Source organism: Alligator mississippiensis, chromosome 4, assembly GCF_030867095.1.
Source record: "Alligator mississippiensis isolate rAllMis1 chromosome 4, rAllMis1, whole genome shotgun sequence".
Taxonomy (NCBI): domain Eukaryota; kingdom Metazoa; phylum Chordata; order Crocodylia; family Alligatoridae; genus Alligator; species Alligator mississippiensis.
Genome location: NC_081827.1, coordinates 150,056,885 through 150,076,579, shown reverse-complemented (window position 1 = coordinate 150,076,579; position 19,695 = coordinate 150,056,885). Strand labels below are relative to the sequence as shown.

Genomic DNA, 19,695 nt, shown 5'->3' with positions numbered 1-19,695 from the left:
TGTATGGTACTTTCTCTCTTCTGGGCTAGTCTAATCTTCCCACTACTGTGAAGATACAAGATATAACAGCCTCCATAGTAGACTTTAGAGAACTGATTTCTGAGATTTACTCACCAAAGTCCTCTCTGAGCAGAGGGGTAATTTTGTGCTGTTTACATATTACACCATCTCCCCCTTGGTGCTCTAGCTAAACTGGGCACTAGCTTCACTGCTGACACTGGTGACAGTCTTCGGATCTACACTTCTGCAAGGTCTGCGATCTGCTTCCTCGTGTATTTGTCAGTTGCATTTGGGCTGGGCAAGTCTATTCTCCAGGAAGATTCCCATTATCCAGCTTGAGGTCCCACAATTGTCACAGAGGGGTCTGTCATTAATACTAGTCTGAAAATAAAGAGAAGGATTGTGGGTGGTGATCAGCATGAAATCAATATGTCATCTTGTCCAGGAAATAATCCTCAAGTATCTGCTAAGCTCTGAAACTCTTAATGCTCATTACCTTGCTTGGCTTTTCTTTTTCCAGGAGTTAGTGTCCCAGTTCTTATGAGACAGAAGGAGAAATAGAGAAAGGAAGAGGCCTGCCAAAGCTAGTGGAAAACAGAAGTAAAAGCCAGTAGCCCTGACTACTAGGGCTGTGTAAAATTTTGCCGCCAGTTTTGTTTCAATGCTGTTTCGACCTGTTTCGAGGTCGAAACAGAAAAATCAAAATGGAAAAGATATAGTCAAAACAGCCTCGAAACAAAATGAGGCAAGTCAAAACGTTTAGCTGTTTCGACGTTTCGCCTATAGGCTATAATTGGGAACGACAAAACATCCTATAACTTTGTCATTTCTGGCCTGATTTGGATGTACCTTCCAGGAATGATAGCTCCATTGGAGAGAATGAAGCCTGACAAGCTTAAAGGAGATAGGTGTAGGGGTTTAGGGAAAACTATGCCCCAAATTCTTGAAAGTAAAACTCATGTCATGTGTATGGGTTTAGCCTAGCTGCTAGGCCCTGCCGTGGCCACAAAGCCTGCCAGTTAAGGAGACAGGTGCAGGGGGGTTCTGGGGCCCTGCACCCCTAGCTGCTGACAGGTAAAACTCGTGACATGGGTGCTTGTGCAACTGACTGTCTCTGTCTTGGGGCAGAAGCAGTTTCTGGCTCTGTATTGATTCTTTCCTCCCCTTAGTCTGTGGTTTTGTAGGTGTTAATCCTTGCTCATTAACTCATTATTCTCGCTAGCTACTGTGTATTGAGCTGGTCCCTGAGTAAATCATGACTGACTGTGTAACACAATAGCTAGCTAGCACAAGCACCCATGTCACAAGTTTTGCCTGTCAGCAGCTAGGGGTGCGGGGCCCCAGAACCCCCCTGCACCTATCTCCTGAACAGCTGGCAGGCTTTGTGGCCACAACAGGGCCTAGCAGCCAGGCCTGCAGTAGTTTGCCCCCCTTCCCTACACCCATGCCCCAAGACAAACACAGTTGCACAAGCACCCATGTCACGAGTTTTGCCTATCAGAAGCTAGATGTGCAGGGCCCCAGAACCCAGAAGCCCCTGCACCTATCTCCTTGAAAGCTAACAGGTATTGTGGCCTCAGCAGGGGCTAGCAAGCCTGCAGTTTTGACCCTGCTGCGCCTTAACACACACAGTTTCACCCGTATCATGAGTTTTGCTTGTATGCAGCTTGAGGTGCAGTTTCCCCCAAACCCCTGAACCTATTTCCTTGAAACTTGGCAGGCTTTGTGACTTCAGCAGGAGCTAGCATGCTTGCAGTTTTGACCCCGCTGTGGCCTAACACATACACATGACACAACCTTTGCTTTCAAGATTTTGGGGTGCAGTTTCTCTGAACCCCCTGCACCTATTTCCTTGAATCTTGGCAGGCTTTATGTCCCCAAAGAGGCTCTACCATTCCTACTTGTTTCAGCCAAATCAAGTCAGAAATGGCAAAGGTATAGGTTGTTTTGTCCTTCCCCATTATATCCTATGGGCGAAACATTGAAACAGTTTCACCATTTTGACTTTGTTTCGCTGGAACAAAATGGAACAGCTGTTTCAAATCTAAATAAAATTCAAAATGAAACACCATTCTGACGAAACATTGAAACACTGGTCAAAACAGAATGCTGCTGTTTCACACAGCCGACTGACTACTGCTCTAATCAGAAGAAAACAAGTGTCTACACGGGAGGAGATTAAACTCAGGAATACAGATCCATAATTATCTGCTCTACTGTTTGCTTTTCTGTGGCAGGTGTAATGTTTTCTGAGGTGCTATCTGGTTGCTCTTGCTTTTGATATGCTGACTGCTGGAGTCTATATGTTCTGGACCATGGGATTCCTCAAGGATCCAAATTTGGTGGTTGGGGAGCACTGGCAATAAACTGCACTGGACAAGGGGTATTGATCTCAAATAATAGTAGGTCACAGTGATTGGTTATCAAACCCTCAAGGAAGCTTTCTCCTTTGGAACAATGGATGTCTGTTTCCCACAAAAAAAAAACAAAAAAACAACAAAAAAAAAACAAAAAAACAAACAAACAAAAAAAAAAACCATTGGTAGGAAAAGAGAAAACTCTCAGAGGCTCCTTCCCAGTGTTCAAGCTAGCACAACTGTACACTGTCTTAAGGAGCAATTGTGGCCTTTGCTTCAATCTTCCCCCCCAAAATTAAGCTGCCAGACAACTAAAGGGGATTATATGGAAAAGGAAGGGAACAAGCTGAGGGAGGAGATAAAGAAAAACTAGACTGTCAGAGAGCTTTTGTTGGGTTTGAATGAATTCAAGCCAGCAGGGCCAGTTCAATTTCATCTTCATCTCAGGACACTGAAGGAACTGGCAGAGAAGATCTTGGGTCCTTGGCAATGATCTTTATGAAGTTGTGGAAGTTTGGTTAGGTACCAGAGGAGTGGAAAAGGGCCAGTGCAGGTGAGGAATAAGATATGCTAGTACTTTCTCCTAGACCATTATGAAGTGTGTCTGTATAATTGTCCTGGCATAGCATCCCAGGGCAAGCCAGCCCTGCAGTCCTCCAGGCATCCCACAATGTACCATTCCTGCCCCAGTCTCAGCTGCTCTTGTACTTGGGGTGGCCTGTCTAGCATGGGAGGAAAACATCTAATGCCCCAAGCTAACAAGTCACAGGTGGCCTTCTCCACCTATTTATGGCCTACCCTGACACCCTCCCAGTCATTATGTGCTCACCAGCCACACCCTTGAAGTCAGCATTGGAACTGAGTTGTAAAAGTGCGCTACTCCCAGGATATCCATCAGGGACATCAGAAACGCAAGCCATGGCCCCACTTACCATGTTTACTGTTGCTTACCATGTTTCCCATGTTTACTGTTTTCCAAGTGGAGAAACAGCTGGAACCAAAAGGAGGTTTGGTGTGAGGGGTGCTCTGAGAAGCTGGAAGTGAGTGCTGACTGCTGAGTGAGTGTTGATTGCTGCCTGGGCCAAGTCAGCCCAGGCCCAGAAGGGTATAAAAGGAGACTCCACAGGTGACCAGGGATTGCCATCAGGGGAGCAGTTTGCAGGCTAGTTCATAGATAGGAGTACACACCGTGTAGGAGTAAATGGGAGCTTCACAGAGACTTCAAGTAAGTGAATGAAAAGGGGAGCTACTATGGGGGTGGTGACACAGAGCGCAGCCAGGGACCCTGCCCTGCTGCTGTCTCTGGCTCAGAGCTCCTGCGAGGCCTCTACCCAGATAGACCCCTTAGATAGGTTGGCAGTGCCCTGGCCCCCTGTCTGTGGGGGTTGCCTGGTGGGACCTCTGAAGCCTGGAGTGTAGCATAGGGGGTGGGGGTACCCTCGCCTGTCCGACATGTGCCCAGATTGAGGCCCTGGAGGGGCAGGTGAGGGAGAGGTGAGCAGGCTGCGGGGGATCAGGGCTGCAGAGGATGAGATTGATGAATGCTTGCATTCCCTGAAGGACCAAATACCTAGCGCAGAGACAACATGGAGAGTCCCAGGACAGCTGAATGGAGGACGGTCACCTCCAGAGCTAGACACCAGGCAGCTGTGACTTCTTCCCCAATGCAACTGGGGAACAGATATGAAGCCCTGGCAGCACTGCAGGACATGTAGTGGGGCAGCAGGGGGAAGCAGGGATCGCCCCTGCCTGGCAGCACCTGGTGAGCTGGGGCTTTTTTTTCCCCCAAAGTGCTAGGAGCTGGGGCAGGCAGGGCAGCCATTGCTGGGCTGCTAGAGCAGGCGGGTATGGGCCTGGGTGATTCAGAGATTTAGCAGGAGCTGAATCGATTTGGGACAGTGATTCGAATCACCAGAGTGAATCACTGCCCCCAAATCGGCCAAATCAGAATCTAAAGTAAATATTTTCCACTTCACACAGGCCTACCAGTCAGTCTCAATCGGGGAGTTAGGGAAAGTCATCCCTTGAACAAGTGCCACTTGCAGGAAGCCCAGAGCAAGGCCTTGGTTCCAGCTGGGCTGAGTCAATGAGGGTAACCAATCACCACAGGCCATGGGTCCCACCCACTAAAGCTCTTAAATCTAGACCTGTTCTCCAGTTTTCATGTTTGGGCAAAAGCAGAAGTTCTTGCTACTGACCTTTCTGGCTTTCTGGTGCCCTTCCTTGGCTCTGGCTTATGATTCCAGTAAGCACTCTGGCACAGGAACTCCAGCTCTGGCTTTTTTTGTTTTGTTTTGTTTTATTTGGTTTGTTTGTTTGTTTTTTGTTTCTCATCCTGGTATAACCCTCAACATAGCCTGTCTCCAGTTCTGGCTTCTGACCCTTGTTTGGCTCCTGAGCTTCTTGACTTTGGCTATGACTCTGGCTTCCAGTTCTGACACCAGACCCCTCTAGTCCTCCAGCTCCTTTGGACCCTAACCTGAGCTGCACCCACATTTTAGGTGACTAACCACTAGGAAAGACCACCTGTGCCCTGGTCCCTAACAGCTCTAGCAGTTGAGGTGCTACAAAAAACAATAGTTTAAATTCCAGGGTAAGGAAAGATGATGTGCCCAGATTAGAGCTCTCCACCATGCTGGAGGAACTCGGGATCCATCAGCTGAATAGTGGAGCATTGAGCCCTGATGGTGCTAGCTGGTCCCTGAGAATCCCCTGCATTGCAAACCAATGATCAGAGAAGTTCCTAGCAGATGCCCCAGATTAGACAAGGTCCACTTACTCAGATCTCAGTTTTTGGAAGATGTAGCCTGTTTCTTCCTCCCAAGCTTACGCAACACTGTGAATTTTATTTATTCATTTCTTGTTGACAACTCTGTAGCTAGCATGGTTTCCTGTAAGTATCTGTAATGAGGCCCTACCCTGTTTTCTAGTGTCCCAGCCGCCTGCGCAGGGTTTGGGATTGAGAGTATGGTCGGAGATAGAAAGGTAAGAAAGGTTTACTGACTTAACTAAAACACAACTATGTGTAGTAACAAAACAAACAATGACAGACAAGAATAATCCACGTAGGCAACTTATTGGCAGGTCTCTCTGATGCCTGATGTAGAACACATTTCTTTTTCCACAAAGCTCAGCGAAGTCGGGAGACCCCAATTAGCGCTGTCTGAGAGGTACCAGGAAGGACCCTGGTATTCAGTCCTTGGGCTCCTCGAGATCCATGGGCCCACTGATCCAAGTCAACAGCTAACGAATCTTTTTCACAGAGCTGTATCTTCCTTCAGAATGATTTCTGGATTTTTTAGCTAATGTATAGCTTCTGAATGGTACTGATAACTTTCAGTCACTCAGATTCTTTTTACTTTAACTGTCTTTAGACTGATCAATAGCAGTACAAGCCTTGCATTTCTTTGATAAGGTTAATTTTAACTACATCACAGGGCCTTACTACTTCAAGGCTTTGCTAAATTTACTAGGCCTTACTTATACAAGGCCTTACTACATCTTAAAATTTTAATTAGGCTCAAAGCAACAACATACAGCTTAATATCTACAGAAAAACACTTGGTCTAATCTTCATAGACCCTTCAGCACGCACTTTTATTACAAAGGCATAATATTCAGCTGTCACATCTAGAATAGGAAGGGGAACCAGGGGGACCTGGCCTTTTTCCCCTCCTTCACCCTCCTCTCTCCACCTTTTTCTCTCTCACCATTTGTAGCCTACACACTCCAGGCAGGTTTAGCCCTAGTGGGAAAGGAAGTAGCAGGTGCATCTGTCCCAGGTGACAAGTGTCCACACTGGGCCTGAGCTTGTTGGGCTTGGTCCATAAAATGTCAGTGAACTGTGACATTGTTAGCTTTCACTTGACCATTCCTCATTTCCATGTAGTGACCCTGTTGGGTAGAATGACTGCTTGAACTGACTGATGTGTCCTGTTTCTAAAGCTGAACCCAGTAAGTACCAACGCCAGGTGAGTTGTATAGTTTTAACAAACCCAGTCGAAATAAATTGACAAAGGCTATTTACTTGTGCCAAAGATAGTCCTATTTGCACTGGTTGATTTGATTTGGGTTGCCATTTTTTGTCATACGCAGATATTTTCCCAAAATAGATTTATGACTGTAAGTTCTAACACCTTATTACACATTGCACATTGAGGTACACAAATGTTGTCTGACGTTGTAGCAAAACCCCCAGGTTGGTTTGTTTGTTTGTTTGTTTGTTTGTTTTGGTTTTGTGTTTTTTTTAACTTAAAAATATATTCCCTCCCCTTCCCCAACCAGTTCTGACTTTCTCTCTGCCCTCTTCATCCCTTATAAGTAATTATAAGTAGTCATAGGTAAGCTAAGATAAGTTATTGTATGCTATTATTGCAATAAGCCCCTTTTTATATTGTAAATAGTGTTCTGTTCTGTTTGTATTGATTTTTACTGTTTTATATTAATATTGTATGTTTTAGGCCTGTGTCTGTAAATTTAACCAATTTAATGTCATGTAAGGTCAAGCCTCCATCTTGTGTTCCCTGCCTTGTACAAGAGGGCATACCCTATTATATAGTATGTAGCAACTGTGACTTATAGCTACCCCTCCTATGTAAATTGGTTCCTGAATGATGGGAGTGAATGAGGGTGCTTGAGGCATAATGGTAGCAGGCCTTTACTGAATGATCAGTAACAACTAGACCAGCAAGTCAGTGACCTGACTATTGTCTTTCATTGACTAACCCAGGAACAGAGACAAAACCCACCATTTGAAAGATAGAGAATCTACAGGAACCCAACATCTGGAAGACAAAGACCCTATAGAAACCAGCAACTCCACCATTGTATCCCAGCAATGAAGACGCCTGGATCTGCACGTATGCATCTGAGCAGGACTGGACTTTCCTGGACATGTCCTTCCCATAGGAGACGCAGGTAGCCCACCCCTATAAAAGGGATGGTAGAGTGTGACCTCTTTGGGACACCCGCTCCACCTGGACCAGCACTACGCCACATCACCTATCCATCCAGAGGCCCTGTCAGTGACCCCCTCTGGACAAAACCTTGCTGGAGAAGACCCCAAGGGGCCATCAAGGATCAACTCACAGCCCAGAATGGGTAGCTATCACTCACCTTCCTTCCCCAAGCAAAGAGCCTGGACTCTGTCTCCACACACCTTGACGCCAATCCCTCCACCAAGCCTTTCCTCACTTGCTACCATTGTGTGTGTGACAGTGTCTGTGTGTGTAAGAACCAATAATGTTGTGGGGCTCTATAGTGTGCTGCCTGATTTAATATAACTGTTATTTTGAAACGCTGAGTTGGGCTTTTGTCTTATTAACCTCCCGGCCCTCCTCCTTGATTTCCTGGCTTTCTCTCTCAGTTCTTTCTGCCTCATTTTCCAGCCCCAGTCTCCCAGCTTTCTGCCTCTATTTCCTAGCTGTTGTCTCCTTTCCACCACCACACCAGGTGACCCTGAGTAACCCTGGTTCTTCAATTAACCTTAAGTAACCCCAAGCCCCAGTGACCCTGAGTAACCCTGGGGCACATTAACCTCAAGTGACCCGGAGCACCAAGTTACCCCAAACCCCCCCAGCAGTGTTCACAAGAAGTGTGTGAGTGAACTCATAGTGATGTATGGGGGGGGTGTGCGTGTGTGTAATTTTGTATCACGCCCTCCTGTCTAACAGCACAGTATTGAGATCCTGAGTGTTGATCTGTCATGTGTCAAGTCAACAGTGTTAGTGCTAACTCAATTTTGGAGCATTCACACCTTCAGGCTAAAAACTGTCCCTGACCTGCACAGCTGTGTCTTGCCACTAGAGGGCTGGTGAGCAGGGACTGGTCTAGGTGCTATAGCTGAGATGCCACTGGAGAGTTAGAGAGTTTTATGATAGGCTTCTATTCTTGCTGTAGCTTTAGCTTAATAGGGTGGGGGTTAGTAATGAAATAAGTGGCAAGGAAATGAGGATGGGGGATGGGTGGTGAAACAAAGTAAGTCAGGAACTGAAGGACAAAATAACAAGTAAAAAAAAAAAAAGAATTTTAAAAAGAAATAAATTGGATGTAAATTAAACCATGTCTCTTTTTTTTTTTTTTTTAAATGGTTTAGTACTGGGATTGGGAGTGGGGTGTGTAGTATCATGGAGAAGTTGAGCTGCAAGGCATCTCCAGAGGTCATCTAGCACAACCACTTGCCTGAGGCAGGATCACTCCTGTTAAAATCATGCTTTCCATGCTTCCTAAAAAAGCTAGGAGCTGGGACAAGTGAGGAAAGATGCTTTTGGAGAAGTTATTGCCCAGCTCATAGGAAGGCCTTTTGATATTCCATTGGGATGGTAGGTCAAAGTCCACCAAGTAAAGCTGTAAGGCCCCATTGGCAATAGGGGCCACTAAGACCATATCACTGATTGCTTGAGACAAATGAAAAGATAACAGGGATGGGAGTGAAGGTCATAGCTTCATAATGAGTGCATCCAGAGGGGAACACTAAGCAAAATACACCAGACCGTGCTGCTCCAGGAAGGAAGCCTCAGCTCATGGGGACCCAACCTAGCCCACTACCTTATCCCCACTCCCCACACCAGTGGTGACATGTAGGGGGTGCATGGGGGTGCATGTGCAACGCCTGAGAGTGCTGGTGCACCCCCTCACAGCCAGCACTACCTGCTTAGGCAGCAGGCAGGGGGGTCAGGTGGGAATGCCAGTGCTCCCCCTGCAAGCACCAGCTGGGGAGTAGGGGTGCCAGGAGAAGTGCCACTGGCACTTCAGATAGTGCTGCTAGCACTCCCAGATGCCCTGCTCGCACTTCCTGGTTGGCGCAATTGGCTGCAGGGACCCCCCCCCGCCCTGAGTCACTGACTGGCTGCTGGGGGAGCACGTGCCCCCCCTTGACACAGGAGGCACCAGCCTCCCATGCCCTACACCCCCTAGAGTGCACTCCCAGACCTATCTGTGCCCTGCAACTTGACTAGATGGCATGTGCTCTTCAGGTTCTTTGCACAGGATTGCACCCCTGGGGGTGGGAAGAGGAGCTGGCTTTGTGCCAGAACCCGCCCCCCACCCACCTACCCACACACAGCAGTAGAGTTATTGGTGCTGGAGGACTGCAACTTGGGTGGATCATCTGTGTGGAGTAGCCAAACATTAATGGAATATGAACTCGGTAACATGGATCACAGATAAACCTGCCTTGGAGAGGCATAACTTTAAGCCACCTAAAGTGTGCTTAAAACTAGCTTCAGGTGTTAATATGTGGACAATACAGGGGTTAAGAGCTCCAGGAGCTGCTTAACATTAATGTATAACAAGGCCCTTAGTCTCTATTAGCAGCTAATATTAAACTATGTTCAGCTTTATCATGTTTAAGTTTGTATGAACCATTGTTCTGTTATGACTGTATATTTGCATTTTCATAATATGATTTAAACAAAGATGATCAGTAGGTTTATTAGCAGTTCAAGGATTGAGCATATTTATCACTAGACAATCATTACTTTCATCCCAGAGAAGTATGGGCATACACACCTATCAGCCATGGAGATGGCAAAACCTTGCAAGTTTCCATGCCTTGGAGGGCATAGCAAACAGTTAGTTAGTAATTACATTTCATATAGAATTGCCTCTGTTTACTTGCATGTAGTTTGTAGCTGTGTTAATCTAAGGACATAGGCAGACAAGGTTCTTTGGGTGAACCTGATATCCTTTATTAAACCAAGCTTTGTCTAATAAAAGATATCAGATTCACCCAAAACCCTTATCTGTTTACTTGGGTACTAAGTGAATTTTAAAAGAAAATCTCATTTCTGCACTTAAAAATGGCAGCAGAGGTTCTTGAACTGAACCTTGTCAAATAAGCTTCAGTTCAAGTGCCCCCACAGCCATTTTTATCACAAGAATGTTAATGCACGAGATGCAGTGGGGTTTTAATTAGAGCAGCTCTCAGAGCCACTTTAATTAAAAGTGCCACCCTGCTATACTCCTGGAGCATATGTAAAAGTGGCCATAAAGACCTAAATGGGTGGGACACATTCTGCAGCTCTGGAAGATTCACAGATTCATAGATGTTAAGGGCTGGAAGGGACCTCTCAGGATCATCAGATCCACGCCCCCCCACCCCGGCACTTGGGCAGGAAAGACTAGGGTCAGATGACCCCAGCAAGGTGAACCTCCAGATGTTTTTCGAAGCTATCCAGAGTAGGTGATTGTACCACCTTTGTGGGGAGTCTATTCCAGGCCCGGCACACTTGGTTTTTAAGAAGTTTTGCTTGTATATCATCTAAAGTTGTCTTCTAGCAATTTATGATTGTTAGTCCTAGTCTTCCCCTTGCTAGCCTTGGTGAGCAGATGTTCTCCCAGTCCCTGATGTGGGCCCCTTATATACTTATAGGCTGCCACCAAGTCCCCTCTGAGTCTTCTCTTCTCCAGGCTGAACAGACCCAAGCTTCTCAGCCTCTCATCATTTGGCATACTCTACATACCTCTAACCATATGTGTAGCCATCCTTTGGACTCTCTCAAGCCTCTCCACAAGTATGGTCTTATTTGAGATGCATCAGTAGGTACATGACAGTGTTTTGTTTGCTTTGCTGGCTATGGCATCCCATTGGTGACTCATATTCATGCTGTGGTCTATCAAAATGAGTTGAAACAGTGTTAAAACAAAACACCCACTGAAATTTCTCATAGCGCTAATGGAGACCTGTTCAACATCACAAGGTTTAGATCACAAACTAAGGTGAAAAGGCTGGTTCTGAGAGATGTCCTTTTTACAGATGATGTAGTCTTCATTGCCCACAGTGAATCTTCACTGCAAAATCTCTTGGGAAGGTTTCCTGTGACATGCAAGAGCTTCCAGCTGACAATTAGCCTCAAGACGACTGTGTTCATTTACCAAGGGGTAGAAGAACTGTAAGGAGTGACCTAGAAACCTCTACTCGAGCATGAAGAAGAAGAGAATGCTATGTGAAGAATGCCCATCTGCAATGATAAGGAGGAGACAGTCTTAGATAAAGGGGGCTTGAAAACAAAAGAAGAAACAGAGTACTGGGTTAAAGGGCTCATTAAAATACTAAAAATCACACCCCTAGGTGGGGAAAAAGTATGCTAATGAAACACACATGTATGTAAATGAGATACATGGCTAAAACAGAGGTATAGAGACATGCTCAGTAAAGAACTACTTGCGTCACTCACTTATAACCAATCATCAAACAAGCACGCTTGCGAAGGCTTGAAAACTCCTGTATAAAAGATGCTCAGAAGTAGTGGTGTGTGTGCTTGTTACGTGAATTATTCCGTTTGCACCTTTTATTGCTAGCAATAAACCTTCTTTGTACTTTCACCCCTGGTATCTTTATTAGCCTTTGCATACCAGGCACGATCCCAGACTTGAGCTGGGGCACAACAGAACCAGTGCCTGACATCATTCAGGAGGGTAAATCTCTTGGAATCATCGACAGCTTTGGCTACTTGTGTTCAGTGATCAGCAGGGCTCTTGACCTCGAGACTAAACTGACTACCAGATTTGGAAAAGCAGCTAAGAATTTTGGGCTATTACAGAAGCGTGCATGGAATAACCACAAACTATCAATTACGGCGAAGTTTCTGAATCTACAAGACTTGGGTGCTGTCATCCCTGCTTTGTCGTTCAGAAATGTGAACTACATATGCTAAGCACATCAGGAGACTAAACAGCTTTCACACAACGTGCCTGGATGGAAACAAAGTGAGAAAGTAGGAAGCACTGTGCTGTAAACTTGGACTCCAACTCAGACAACCCATGGGTCTGAAAAACTGGTAACAGCTGTGTCACTTTCAATTTGGGCTTGTCAGCTACAGGTATATTCATCAGGAACTTGCCTAGACCTCTTACATGTAAACACAGATCCAGAAGATCAACAGTTGCCTATATTAGTTCCCCATGCAGAGATCATTGATGGCTAGAAGTGGAAATTTGTTAAACAGGTTTAAATTGCTATTTATATAAAAGTGATATTAAGATTTATCCCACTGGTAAGTTCTGGTCTTCTCCATGATATTCAGACACACAAACTAGTCCATTACTAGAATCTATATTTTTTTTTTCTCACTAGGAAAAAAAGAGAAAACTCAGAGAGTTTGCCAAGTGTCCATTCTCCACAAACTGCCCAAGTACCTCTGCCTTTTCCTGTATCTCTGTTTGGGGTCCTTAAGGTCTTTCTGAGCTGTCCCAATAATGCATGACATTTCTGCCTTTCCCAGACAAGGAGAAGCTCCATGTTGTGAGAGGAGAGGATGGATGATCAGGGAGAGTGGAGGTTTGGCACCATGGCTCCTTGGGACAGTGTGTGATGATTCCTGGGACACGGTAAATGCTGATGTATGCAAAGAACTGGGCTGTGGTGCTTCTGTGTCTGCTCTGGATGAAGCTGCATTCAGAGAGGGGACTGGCCCCATCTGCATGGAGAAAGTGAACTACTGAGGGACAGAGTCATCTCTGTGGGACTGTTGTGTGGATCCCGAGGGTGATAGTAGGTGCTACCAGAAGGAAGATGCTGTCACAACCTGCTCTGATGAGTGACACCTTCCTTAAGTTATGGAGCAACTTTTTGAGGGAAAATGGGGGATGTCTTTTCCCACCTAACTAATCCTATTTCCTGAATGTTTGAATCCCATGGATGTGAACTGAAGTCTTTATGGTCCTGTATATCCATGGCTTTGACCTATGCAGCCCCTGCACCAGTATAGGCTGCAGTATCCTGTTTTGTTACTGTCTTCCTAGGTGTAAGATGACAGAAGAAATTGGTCCAGCAATACACATACCCCATACTGCTCTGAGAGGCGAGATATATATATATATCTCGCCTCTCAGAGCAGTATATGTGTGTGTGTGTGTGTGTGTACACACACTCACACACACACATATGTGTATATGTATATATGTATATGTATGTATGTAAATAGATGTATATATATATGTAAATATGTAAATAGATATATGATGTTCAGGTTACATCTGGAGACACAAAGGGACTCTTAGCAGGAGACTTTTCCCCTGGCAAGAAGAATATCACTTCCCCAGAACTGTGAACTCATATTCTCTCTGCCTTCACTGGAAATAAAGGTTTCCTGATAATTAACAAGAAACCATATTTGGTACTTACATAGATAACACTTTCCAACTTAAAAACAAAAAACAAAAAAAACTGCAACAACACTGGCAAATTTATCCTTACATACTACCTAAGGGGGGGGGGGGGGGTGTGTGTGTGTGTGAGAATCAAAATTTTTTTCAGAATCATGTCCTTTTGAATTTTTTGATTTTCCAAAACTATTTCCTGAAAATACATTTTAGAGAAAAAGAGACTTAGGAAACTATTCTATAATCTCTAAATTTATTTTTAGACTGATAGAGTTTACTTGAAATTGCCTTCTACAAAATAAAGGTCCAGAAATGGCTTTGTTACTGTTGGGACAGGGTTTTTTTTCTGTTAGTGTCCTCATTATAAGGGTGAAATTACACATTACAGTCACCACATGCTAACTCTCAGGAACCTTAGTCAGTGTTAAAGTTAGCATGTTCTATGAGTAGTTGAACATTCAGGGTTAATACCCTCTTTAACATGCACCGGTCTGACCTGCCACTACACGGCTGATGAGCAGGGGCAGGGCTAGGAGCTGTCAAGTCTGCTCAGTGCCTGCCCCACATGCTGGCAATATTGGACAGGAGGGAGCAGAGAAGGGGTTCAAGGGCTCCTCTGTACCACTTGGATCACCCCATTCACTCCTGAATGACCCCCTCCACCCTGCATCGGTCCCTCTACTCCTGGGTCTATCCTGCCACCCTGAGCAGCCCAAAAACACCAGCAGTGACAGCAAGGGAGGTTTCCTCCCCTGTGCTTGCTCCTGAGATCTCTGCAGCTCACACCATCCCCATGCACTGTCATCCATCCCCTGCTGGACCCTGTGACTGCCCAGCAATCTCCCCATGGAGGACAGGGGGCAGAGGCAAAGGGGTGGGGTGGCAAGGAGCTGCCAGGAAGCTGTGGAGCTTGGCAGGGGAAGTGCAGGACCAACCCAGGTATTCAAGGAGCTGCCAGGCAAACTCACAACTGCCTGGCAGCTCCCTGCCCTGCCTCCTTACTCCTGCCCCACTTCCTTCACAGGGAGCTGCCAGGCAGCAATGGGGCCCAGCAGTGCCAGCAGGGGCTTGATCTAGGGCACAGGGAGTGCCAAACCCACCAACCCCCTTCTCCTCTTTCCCCTACTTCTGCCCCCCACCCCCTCTCTCCAATGCCTCCCTCATGCATTTCTTATGCCCCTTCCCTCAGGACCCCTGTCCTCCTCTACCCCTTTCCCTACCCATACACCCCCACCCCAGTCACCTGCTCTCTGACTGTCCCCAGATCTCCATTTAGGCCAAAAAGTCCTCAATGATACTAGTCTACCTGGGAGTAGTGTTTCCTGGGATAGTGGAGGACCATGGATTGATGGTTTTATCTCAGTGGAACAATCATAAGTTACCTTAACACGAGCTAGGTAGCACAGCACAAACTTAACTCTTTCTTGAAATGGTATAACTTGAAGAGGCCTAGAGGGCACTCAGGATTTACTAACAAGCCTGAGTGCCCTCAGGATTAGCAATGAGTGTTCATGTTTTAAATGCTGTTAGTGTGGTCTAATTGTAATGTGTAACCTTACCTTAAGTATAGGTGAGTAGCTAATCATCCCCTGGGGATAACTCTTAATTCCACTACACACCTAGCTTCCCATATACAGATAAAGGGAAGGCAGTGCCCACCTGGGGTACTCCAGCACTCCCCCTCTTGCCCCATAATTACTTCTCATTCAGGCAGCCCAGACCTGCAGGGAGAAGCATTCCCAACAAGGTTTTCTAACCCAGCTCCCTTCTCCAGTGTTAGCTCTAGATTTGCGACCCAGATACCTTGTTCTAGGGGGATACCCACCCTCTGACTGACTACAACCTATCCATTCAATAATAGGCAAATTTATTGATATACAGTAATAACAGAAAAGAAACAATACAATCAAGCAATTCTATATACTATCAATCCTAGGGCTGTCATCAGAGTCACCTAGCCAGGATGAGGCTTCACTCTGAGGCTTTCTCTTGTTAGGCCCCAGCTCAAGTCTGGGTTCGTGCCCGGTATGCAAAGGCCAATAAAGATACCAGGGGTGAAAGTATAAAAAAGATTTATTGCTAGCAATAAAAGGTGCAAGCGGAATAATTTCACAAAACAAGCACAACACATATGCAATACTGAGCCCCTTATATACAAGAGTTTGAATCTTCATAAGCATCCTTGTTTGCTAATTGGTTATAAAGGAGTGACGCAAGGAGTTCTTTACTGAGCATGTCTCTATACCTGTGTTTTAGCTACGTAGCTCCTTAACATACATATATGTTTCATTAGCATATATCTTCCCTGCCTAGGGGTGTGATTTTTAGTATTTTAATGAGCTCTTTGTTCCAGTAACTCTGATTCTGTTTTTGTTTTCAAGTTTCCTCTATCTAAGACTGTCTGCTCCTTATCATTGCAGATGGGCATTCGACACATAACATTCACTTTTGCTTAGGCTTTGCATAGTAGTTTCTAGGTCGAACCTTACACTCTGAGGAGGCAGATGTCAGCATGTGAGCAGCCTGGAGATGGGATGCCAAGGCCCACACCCACTTTCCAATGGTGTGGCTGAAATGGGCCGGTAGTGTGCCCTCTGTCCATGAGGGCTTCGGGGACCCGTCCCAGCAACAGAGATCCCTCTCAGGAACCTTCTCAGGGAGAAGAATGGGAAGGAGGAGGAGCCACACAGGGGAAAAGGAGGGACCAGGGGTGGGACAAGGAGGAGGAGGGACACTTTGTTACTCTCAAGTCCCAGCTTTTGTATTCTCCTTCTCTCCTGATGACTCCTGATGAGTCTTCATCCATGGCTGTCACAGGTTGACCCTTTTCTCTGTTAATCACAGTCTCCATGTAGCTCTAATAATGACACGTGCTCCTGGAGGTGGCAGTGGTAGGGGCATGGAGGCAGTGAGAGGAAAGCTTCTGCAAGTGGCCGTGGCGGTGATGGCAGCAGGGGATGCGGGGGGGAAGGGTGACAAGCACCAACTGGTGGTTGGCGACTACCCACAGACATTGTTGGCGCTGTCAGTGGCGGCAGGGGGGAAGAAGGGTTTGGGGTGTGGCCACCCTCCGGCACTGCTGGCAGCCTTGGCAGCACTTCTTTCAGGAGGTGCACCCATGTGCACCTCCTACATGTTGCCAATGCATAGCTCATCATCTTAAAAGGGCTTTCACACAGCAAGGACACTCCTCCAGAGAGGTAGATCGCACGTTTGAAAGAGCCACCTGGATACCACGTGAAGAACTGCTGCAGTACAGAAGAAAAACACCCACAAATCGCACACCGCTGGTTATGACCTATCACCCATCCCTTGAACCTATATGGAAAATCCTCAAAAAATTGCAACCCATATTAGAAAAAGACCCTATTCTTAAAAAAATCTTTCCAGAGCCACCCATCCTAGCCTTCAGACAAGCACCAAACCTCGCCAACCTCATCACCAGAAGCAAACTTCCTCAACCCCAGAACACACCAAAAGGATCCAGACTGTGCCATGACAAGAAATGCAAAACCTGCCCCCACATCTCCACCACCTCCACTATTACTACACCCCACAACAGAGCTATCAGCATCCCAGGATCTTACAGCTGCACCTCCAGGAATGTAGTATACCTCATCCAATGCACCAAATGCCCTGATGGAAGATATGTAGGAGAGACCAGACAACAACTGCGCACCAGAATGAACGCACACCGGAAATCCATCAAAGACAGAAACACCCAATTACTGGTGGGGGCACATTTCTCACAGGAGGGCCACTCTCTCTCCAGTCTCTCAGTCCTGATCCTCAAGGGAAATTTACACAACACATTCCAGAGACCAGCCTATGAGCTCCATTTCATCAACCTGCTGGATGCTAGAGATCAAGGACTAAACATAGACATTGGATTTTTGATACATTACAATCTGCCCGGCAACTGACTCCCCAGCCCAGCCCCTGGCTTCTTTCCTTTTCATTCCATCCAGGAAGAGCACGCAGCAACTGCTGCAGCGTCCTTAGCCTGACGAAGGGTTTTTGAACCTGAAAGCTTGCTTAATAACTATTCTCCAACCATTTGGGTTGGTCTAATAAAAGATATCAAATTCACCCAAGGAACCTTGTCTGCCTATATCCTTAGACCAACACGGCTACAACCTAAACCCCTAGCTCATCATATTCACACACACTAATGTGTTTTTTCTGAGCCATTTCCTAATTTGTTTTTTCCCACAAACCAGGACTCAGGCCCTCCCGCTCTGGGGTCTTGTTAGCTGTTGCCACCTTATTTCATGTTATGGAACAGTATGGTACGTGCCCCCAGTTTTTCAGATTCTGTGTCCGGTGGCCTTGTTGTGTTATACAGCCTGTCTGCTTAGAAGGCTGTGTGAAACTACGTGTGCACGAGACCCAGGCTCTTAAAAATCAATTAACCTCTGCTGCTCATCAATTAACCCCTGCTGCCCATATATATACCAATTCCCAAGAAGCAAAGATTTAAATACCATTTCCCTTGTGCCAATGGTGCTGCTCAGAGGGCACACAGCTTGAAGCAGAGGTCTGCCATTGACAAAGGAGGTGCCAGGAAAAGATGAAAGAGGTGCCAGGAAAACTGGTGAAAGAGGGGTTAAAGATTGCATCCCTTCTGTATGAAATTCTACCTATGAGCTTTCCAAGAGTCTTTTCCAAGTTACCTGTTAGACTGGGGAGGTGGCCATATGCACTGGATCTAGATGCACACAGTGAGGACCACTCGCACATGCACACAATTGTGTTTCTTAGTGGAGCAACTAAAGTTTGGACAAACTGTTTTCCACTCTTTCCGATCCCCTGTCATCTCAAGCATGACTCACTGTACTGCAGTGGTAGTGCTCAGAGCCCAGGCTGCCTACAGCACCTGGACAGCAGTTTAGTTTTGATTTGTAGCTTAGACAATATTAAAACAGCTGCCCAGGACAGCTGCAATCCAAGCCCCTATAGTGCTATTTCCACCTCAGGTGATCTGGTATCAGGCATTATATGGACTTTGGCTTCTAGGCTGTGAAGACACGAGCAGGAGAGTGCTCAATAACCATGCAACACTTGGTGAAATGGAAGTTGAAGGACACTGGGGATGGCATGAAGCAGAAAATGTTCAAATGCTCTTGGTCTGGTTCTTAACCAGTTACACCTCAGGGTAGCAGCAGCTCTAACTTGGTCTCCAGGTGACAGCTGAGCAGAGGGTTATTGCTCTTTTGTCCTACGGCTGTGTACCCCTGGCATCCCGGCTTCCCTTTGAAACACACAGGAAGGAGGAAGTTTCCAGGCTGAATTCAGTCTGTCCTAGTTCTCATTGGACCCCCTTGGCACTAGATCCCTAGCTCATCCACAATATTTTGTCACAAATTTCAAACAAACTTACTCATTGCTACATGTTCTATTTCCCACCTCCTCCTGCAGTGCCTTCTTCCCTACCTTCTATCCCAGGCCCAGATCTCTTCTTTGCACTTGGCCTCCTGGCTAAAGTGATCAAAGGGCACTGGAGCCACATGGCTTATAAGGGTTAGGGTAGTGAGAAGACACCAATATCTGTAGCCAACAACACACAAGGGACTGATGTGGCCCACATCACCTCCAGGTGACTTCGACTCCTCCACCTGAATGACCAGGCACTCAGCAACTGCTGGATAAAATTGATGTGTGTGAGGGAGGATGGGGAGGGAAGGGTAGGAAGGAGGGTGTGAGGGGATCCTTCAGCATGTTTCCAGAAGAAAGTTTTAACTCCTACTTCTGGACCCATAGCAAGAGGACTTAATTGTTCTTAACATCCTGTGTCAGGGACTATACATTGAGATTCTCCTCCCTCGTTCAAAGGGAGGGGTTTGTGCAGAGCAGAGAGGGTTAATGGGGCTGGTAGTGTACTGCTTAGCAGGTTCATCACAGTTGCATTACTAGATGTGATATAATCTGTGGGAAAATAACAGAAGGGAGGAAAACCACTTTCTTCCTGGACTGGGCCTTCCTCAAGGAAGCTCATATCTCATGTTGACAAATTGCCATGTGCTGTGGTTTGTGCAGCTGCAGCCCACACTTTCAGGGACTTAATCTCCAGATCACAATGAGAGAAAGTGTGTTGGGAAGTTTATATTTAATGCCTGAAACACTATGTCTAGAGCATTTGATTGCACCTGTGTCATTTAACCGTTTCCCCTATATTTGTGTGTGAATACAGAGCACTGCCCAACCATTCTTGTTAATAGAAATTCACAAATAATAA

The 19,695-nt window shown here is 46.2% G+C and overlaps 1 long non-coding RNA gene across 2 annotated transcripts; it reads left to right on the top strand.

Annotated features, from left to right (window-relative positions):
- The first annotated feature begins 3,507 nt into the window (after window positions 1-3,507).
- LOC132250269 (uncharacterized) lies at window positions 3,508-8,389 on the top strand. 2 transcript variants are annotated; one of them, XR_009461928.1, is made up of 3 exons: window positions 3,508-3,582; window positions 6,247-6,311; window positions 7,087-8,389. It is a non-coding gene; the product is annotated as an uncharacterized LOC132250269 (long non-coding RNA). The 2 variants fall into 2 exon arrangements; XR_009461927.1 differs by having other exon boundaries at window positions 6,247-6,328.
- The last annotated feature ends 11,306 nt before the right edge of the window (window positions 8,390-19,695 follow it).